Consider the following 7,500-nt stretch of genomic DNA (forward strand, 5'->3'; position numbering starts at 1 on the left):
CGCATCCGAGCCGTCGGAGGTTCCAACCGCGACGTTCTCGCCGCGCGGTCGCCGCACCGGGTCGCGGATCGGACCGCCGCACGTGCCGCTCGGTCGGACGACGCTCGACCGAACCTTCGCCTGCCTGACGGGTCCGGTCGTCGGGGCTGGCACGTCCCGGAGGTACCGCCGACCGAAGCAACACGCCGCGTTTGGACTTGGCCGCTGGCGCGCATCCGAGCCGTCGGAGGTTCCAACCGCGACGTTCTCGCCGCGCGGTCGCCGCACCGGGTCGCGGATCGGACCGCCGCACGTGCCGCTCGGTCGGACGACGCTCGACCGAACCTTCGCCTGCCTGACGGGTCCGGTCGTCGGGGCTGGCACGTCCCGGAGGTACCGCCGACCGAAGCAACACGCCGCGTTTGGACTTGGCCGCTGGCGCGCATCCGAGCCGTCGGAGGTTCCAACCGCGACGTTCTCGCCGCGCGGTCGCCGCACCGGGTCGCGGATCGGACCGCCGCACGTGCCGCTCGGTCGGACGACGCTCGACCGAACCTTCGCCTGCCTGACGGGTCCGGTCGTCGGGGCTGGCACGTCCCGGAGGTACCGCCGACCGAAGCAACACGCCGCGTTTGGACTTGGCCGCTGGCGCGCATCCGAGCCGTCGGAGGTTCCAACCGCGACGTTCTCGCCGCGCGGTCGCCGCACCGGGTCGCGGATCGGACCGCCGCACGTGCCGCTCGGTCGGACGACGCTCGACCGAACCTTCGCCTGCCTGACGGGTCCGGTCGTCGGGGCTGGCACGTCCCGGAGGTACCGCCGACCGAAGCAACACGCCGCGTTTGGACTTGGCCGCTGGCGCGCATCCGAGCCGTCGGAGGTTCCAACCGCGACGTTCTCGCCGCGCGGTCGCCGCACCGGGTCGCGGATCGGACCGCCGCACGTGCCGCTCGGTCGGACGACGCTCGACCGAACCTTCGCCTGCCTGACGGGTCGGTCGTCGGGGCTGGCACGTCCCGGAGGTACCGCCGACCGAAGCAACACGCCGCGTTTGGACTTGGCCGCTGGCGCGCATCCGAGCCGTCGGAGGTTCCAACCGCGACGTTCTCGCCGCGCGGTCGCCGCACCGGGTCGCGGATCGGACCGCCGCACGTGCCGCTCGGTCGGACGACGCTCGACCGAACCTTCGCCTGCCTGACGGGTCCGGTCGTCGGGGCTGGCACGTCCCGGAGGTACCGCCGACCGAAGCAACACGCCGCGTTTGGACTTGGCCGCTGGCGCGCATCCGAGCCGTCGGAGGTTCCAACCGCGACGTTCTCGCCGCGCGGTCGCCGCACCGGGTCGCGGATCGGACCGCCGCACGTGCCGCTCGGTCGGACGACGCTCGACCGAACCTTCGCCTGCCTGACGGGTCCGGTCGTCGGGGCTGGCACGTCCCGGAGGTACCGCCGACCGAAGCAACACGCCGCGTTTGGACTTGGCCGCTGGCGCGCATCCGAGCCGTCGGAGGTTCCAACCGCGACGTTCTCGCCGCGCGGTCGCCGCACCGGGTCGCGGATCGGACCGCCGCACGTGCCGCTCGGTCGGACGACGCTCGACCGAACCTTCGCCTGCCTGACGGGTCCGGTCGTCGGGGCTGGCACGTCCCGGAGGTACCGCCGACCGAAGCAACACGCCGCGTTTGGACTTGGCCGCTGGCGCGCATCCGAGCCGTCGGAGGTTCCAACCGCGACGTTCTCGCCGCGCGGTCGCCGCACCGGGTCGCGGATCGGACCGCCGCACGTGCCGCTCGGTCGGACGACGCTCGACCGAACCTTCGCCTGCCTGACGGGTCCGGTCGTCGGGGCTGGCACGTCCCGGAGGTACCGCCGACCGAAGCAACACGCCGCGTTTGGACTTGGCCGCTGGCGCGCATCCGAGCCGTCGGAGGTTCCAACCGCGACGTTCTCGCCGCGCGGTCGCCGCACCGGGTCGCGGATCGGACCGCCGCACGTGCCGCTCGGTCGGACGACGCTCGACCGAACCTTCGCCTGCCTGACGGGTCCGGTCGTCGGGGCTGGCACGTCCCGGAGGTACCGCCGACCGAAGCAACACGCCGCGTTTGGACTTGGCCGCTGGCGCGCATCCGAGCCGTCGGAGGTTCCAACCGCGACGTTCTCGCCGCGCGGTCGCCGCACCGGGTCGCGGATCGGACCGCCGCACGTGCCGCTCGGTCGGACGACGCTCGACCGAACCTTCGCCTGCCTGACGGGTCCGGTCGTCGGGGCTGGCACGTCCCGGAGGTACCGCCGACCGAAGCAACACGCCGCGTTTGGACTTGGCCGCTGGCGCGCATCCGAGCCGTCGGAGGTTCCAACCGCGACGTTCTCGCCGCGCGGTCGCCGCACCGGGTCGCGGATCGGACCGCCGCACGTGCCGCTCGGTCGGACGACGCTCGACCGAACCTTCGCCTGCCTGACGGGTCCGGTCGTCGGGGCTGGCACGTCCCGGAGGTACCGCCGACCGAAGCAACACGCCGCGTTTGGACTTGGCCGCTGGCGCGCATCCGAGCCGTCGGAGGTTCCAACCGCGACGTTCTCGCCGCGCGGTCGCCGCACCGGGTCGCGGATCGGACCGCCGCACGTGCCGCTCGGTCGGACGACGCTCGACCGAACCTTCGCCTGCCTGACGGGTCCGGTCGTCGGGGCTGGCACGTCCCGGAGGTACCGCCGACCGAAGCAACACGCCGCGTTTGGACTTGGCCGCTGGCGCGCATCCGAGCCGTCGGAGGTTCCAACCGCGACGTTCTCGCCGCGCGGTCGCCGCACCGGGTCGCGGATCGGACCGCCGCACGTGCCGCTCGGTCGGACGACGCTCGACCGAACCTTCGCCTGCCTGACGGGTCCGGTCGTCGGGGCTGGCACGTCCCGGAGGTACCGCCGACCGAAGCAACACGCCGCGTTTGGACTTGGCCGCTGGCGCGCATCCGAGCCGTCGGAGGTTCCAACCGCGACGTTCTCGCCGCGCGGGTCGCCGCACCGGGTCGCGGATCGGACCGCCGCACGTGCCGCTCGGTCGGACGACGCTCGACCGAACCTCGCCCGCCTGACGGGTCCGGTCGTCGGGCTGGCACGTCCCGGAGGTACCGCCGACCGAAGCAACACGCCGCGTTTGGACTTGGCCGCTGGCGCGCATCCGAGCCGTCGGAGGTTCCAACCGCGACGTTCTCGCCGCGCGGTCGCCGCACCGGGTCGCGGATCGGACCGCCGCACGTGCCGCTCGGTCGGACGACGCTCGACCGAACCTTCGCCTGCCTGACGGGTTCGGGTCGTCGGGGCTGGCACGTCCCGGAGGTACCGCCGACCGAAGCAACACGCCGCGTTTGGACTTGGCCGCTGGCGCGCATCCGAGCCGTCGGAGTTCCAACCGCGACGTTCTCGCCGCGCGGTCGCCGCTGCCGGGTCGGTCGGATCGAATCGAATCTCCGTCCATACGTGCGAACGACCGTCCTTCCACCGACTTTTGGTGGCGGAAGGAACCTCGGGGTTGTCTGAGTCCTNTTCCCCCCCCATCCCCTCGGGGTAGGGTGGTAACGGCCTATGGGTGCTATGGCGACACTACCGGCCTTATAATAAAGCCGTAATTCCGCCATACACCCACAGTTGGCGCGGTCGATAAGCGCCCAGTTCCCCTCTCGAGTTCGGGCTCTCCCATTTGAGATTTGAACGTTACCACCCACCCTACCCCGAGAGGATGGGGGGAATAACTTTTATTATGTTCTTTAAAAATATTGGACAGATATTTTTTATTTCTCATCCAATGATCATTTCTGAGAGAATTGCGGAAAATATAATTTTTTGCGATTACAGCGCCATCTATCACGAATAAAAAAAAAGTTTCGGACAAAAATTTACGTATTTTGTGGCGTATAATCCGTATCTGCAATAAAAAATGGGGGTTTCCATTTAAGATTTCAAAGTTGCCTCCAACCCCCACCCCCTGGGGGGGTGGGAGGTCGAGTTTGGTATCATTGAATGTTCCCCCTTCGAGAACTAACAACTTTCATTAACCACTTTTTTTATCCAATGCATAGTTCTCGAGATATTTCAATGTCTTCAGATAAATCGTGCACCCTGTATACCAGAGCGAAAAATGATGCCTTCCAGAATCACATCACTTTAATGTTGGTATTGAATTATTGGGAAAAACGTTGGAATAAATGTATTGAAGTTTCAGGAGATTATATTGAAAAATAAAACATATTTCACGGCAAAATATTTTCTTTCATTGCTAGGCCGAGAACTTTTCAGACTGCCTTCGTATGATAACGAATATTTGCGATAATGCCCTCTGTACGATAAGTGAGTCAGTGAGGTGTTAACGCTGCCACTGTCATGTTGCTTCTTGCCATTCTTATCGTTTTGTCGCCGTGGTCGCCACAGATTAGCTATCACCGTGTACCAAATGTACCAAAAAAAGTCGTCAATACCACGATCACAGCAGGTCACAGCAACATATTGCGCACCTTCCGTTAAAGTCGTCAATTGGCGCCGTGGTGGGGTTACATTGTAACCTGATTGGAGGAATTTCTCCCACCACTCTGATTTTCGACCAATGAACATAACAACCTTCCCCCTTTACTGTACAATTTGTACAATTTTTCGGTACGTGACGAGCCATTCCGGGCGCGCGCCGGTACTATTGTACGTACCGTAGTACAGAGCAGTCAGAGGTACAATAGGACCAGGGGCTACTGCTCTGTACTCCCGGTATTTTCCGTAACATATATAGAACGGTTGGTTTTTTGCGCGATCTCGCGCTTCGTTCGATCGACTCGACTCGATCGAACGAAGCGTGAGCGAACGCGAGTGATGCGAAAAGTGTATGCCGGGACTGCCTACAGTACGGAGCAATTCCGAAGTCACGCTTCGTTAGCTTTTTGATGTGTTCACCCCGAGCGTTGCTGCTCGGCGACATCACGTTGCATTGGCTCGCTATTATGCGATAACAGAACGATATCAAAGTATCGAGCGTCATGCAGATATGGCTGAGCTGCGAAGCGATCGTTGAGTACGCTTTCGCGAAGATATAGCCAATCTCGTTTTGCCTCATTTTCGAGCATTGATGCGAAAAACATGCGCGCTACGATGTTTATGACAAGCACGATAATGACGCAAACGAGTAGCGATCTAACAAACTTGTAAGAAACAAATTCATCTGTTTCGTCACACAAAATTGGCCCACTCTTGGCATTATGGCGATACGATGCCGTAACAAAAACTGGCCTGGTACGCGATATTGGTAATTGTGGTGCAGTATGGACAAAAGAGTTGGCAGCAGCTGTATCCGAATCGTCGACTGGTCGTCGAACCTTTGAAGCTGTAATGCGCCGGCGTGTTACGTGGTCGTCATCGTTCTCCTTCGTTTCGTTGTTTATCGTTGCCAAAATCGCATCCGCTACATCCTTGGAAACTTCGAGCATTCGTCGAACTGCGCGAGTCCGTTCGATCGAATCGTCCTCGCGTTCGATCTGGGTGGGATCTTTTGGCGCAATGTTATCGCTGTAGTCGCGCTCGTCGGTCATATTGAGCACATAAGAACTATTATACTCTGATTTAACTGCTCTTACCAAGTTCGACAGTAATCATCGGCCGGACGAGAAGCCACAATAGCGTGTGCGAACAGTGATGAATCGTACAATTCGTGACAATAGTAGCGCAGGACTTGAATGTGACACCGTTTGTAAATTCGCGCATATTTCAACATCTTCACAACTTGGCCCCGGGAACCTTTCCGCGCGTGCTCGAGAAAGGCGTCGCATCAGCATTCGGAGTACAAGGCAAATCTCCGGTAATTGACGCGTTCGAGTACATTTACACCGCTTCTCGCGACATGCTCTATTGTCACGACAAAAGATTACCGAAGGTACTTCGTGATTTGTACAAAGCTTTTCTATTTTCCAAGAATGCACAAATTTGTCGAGATATGAGCGTAGTGCTAAATTTGGTTCACCGTTCGGCTAGTCGTCTGTTATTTTGGAAAGACGCGATCGCTCTGACTACGGGCATGATCGCGGCTCAAGTCTTTCAATGCATTCCGTTGGATCGAGTGATACGTTCGGTCGACATAACGATCGACGACGTTTTCAATGATGTTGCTTACCAATTGAACGGTAGTGATATTAGCATGATAACACGCAACGGTGAATCTACGTACGAAAATCCGTATATTCGAATGCTTCGCACGACGATAATAATGATTGTGCGCGAGTACGTGGGGCACGGAGATCGTGAGTTATTCAGTTATAAACCAACGTACGATGACACTGATAGCCATCTTCTGAATCTATACGCAAGTTCGGTAACAATCACACACACTGTGCCCGATAACATGACTGATAAGTTCAATGACACCGTGCTCGATAACATGACTGATAAGTTTAATGACACCGTGCCCTATGACATGACTGATAAGTTCAATGATACAACGTACAAATTTGATGATAGCATGATGCGCAGATCTGGTGACAATACGGCTCACCAGTCTGAAGAACGTAAAAGTGAGAACGAAAGAACGAAAGGTGACAATGTTGATACCGCCGAATATACGAGGCAATTTTGAAGAATACAATGAACGAAGTGAAGGTGATGCATATCATTTCGCGAACGACAATACATTGCTGGACCATGTCGAACGCCATGTCGAACGCCAGAGCGAGCAAGACGACATACGACGTACAACAAGTGAGGACAGTAATAGCAGCAATTCGAGTGTATGGGATCAGGAGATGCTATTGACGCGGAAAAACGAGACGAGTTCTACAAAATCCTTGCGATCGACGTCGATCACCGATGACGAAATGGAAGAAGAAGTTGCATCGAACGAAATACAGCGAATAGTTTGGCCAACTTTGCCACCTATAGCATCAGTGCTAGACGGTGAAAATGCTGTTTCACCATGGTCGTATATAACGAGTGTCACGAAAAGGAGCCATGGTCACATAACGAGCAAGCCAAACGAGATAACCAAGAAAACAACAAAATGTACGACGAAGTTCAGGAAAAAGAGACGGAAAAGGAAAACGAACAATCATTACCTAGCAACGAATTGATTGAAGAGAGTACAATCGTCAACGACGACGTGAACGATCGAAACCGAACAAAGGCAACAAACGTCGTAAGCGTCAATACCGCGAATCTCAGTAAGCTGCGAAGAGTAGAGTGATGCGAAAAATGTACACACAGTACACCGAATAAAAAAGTAATGGCTACGAGAGCTCTTCGCAAATTTGTACATGATATAACCGCCGCATTTTTGACTGGGCGAGCATTTACTGGCGCAATAGCTCGTTGGCAAGCAACTATCGCGACTTTGGCCAAAGACGCTCGAAACTTGGCGTCCAAGTTTTCGTCACTCAAGATTACTCGCGAGCAATGGATCTGAATTGGTTATGCTGGGCAAGGTTGAGAGTCGTATGTTCATTACAATGCTACGTACCGCTCGCTCGGTTCAGGCTTTCGAAGACGCGGCTGACACGGTGCT

Source organism: Harpegnathos saltator, unplaced genomic scaffold, assembly GCF_003227715.2.
Source record: "Harpegnathos saltator strain DR-91 unplaced genomic scaffold, Hsal_v8.6 scaffold226, whole genome shotgun sequence".
Classification (NCBI taxonomy): Eukaryota; Metazoa; Arthropoda; class Insecta; order Hymenoptera; family Formicidae; genus Harpegnathos; species Harpegnathos saltator.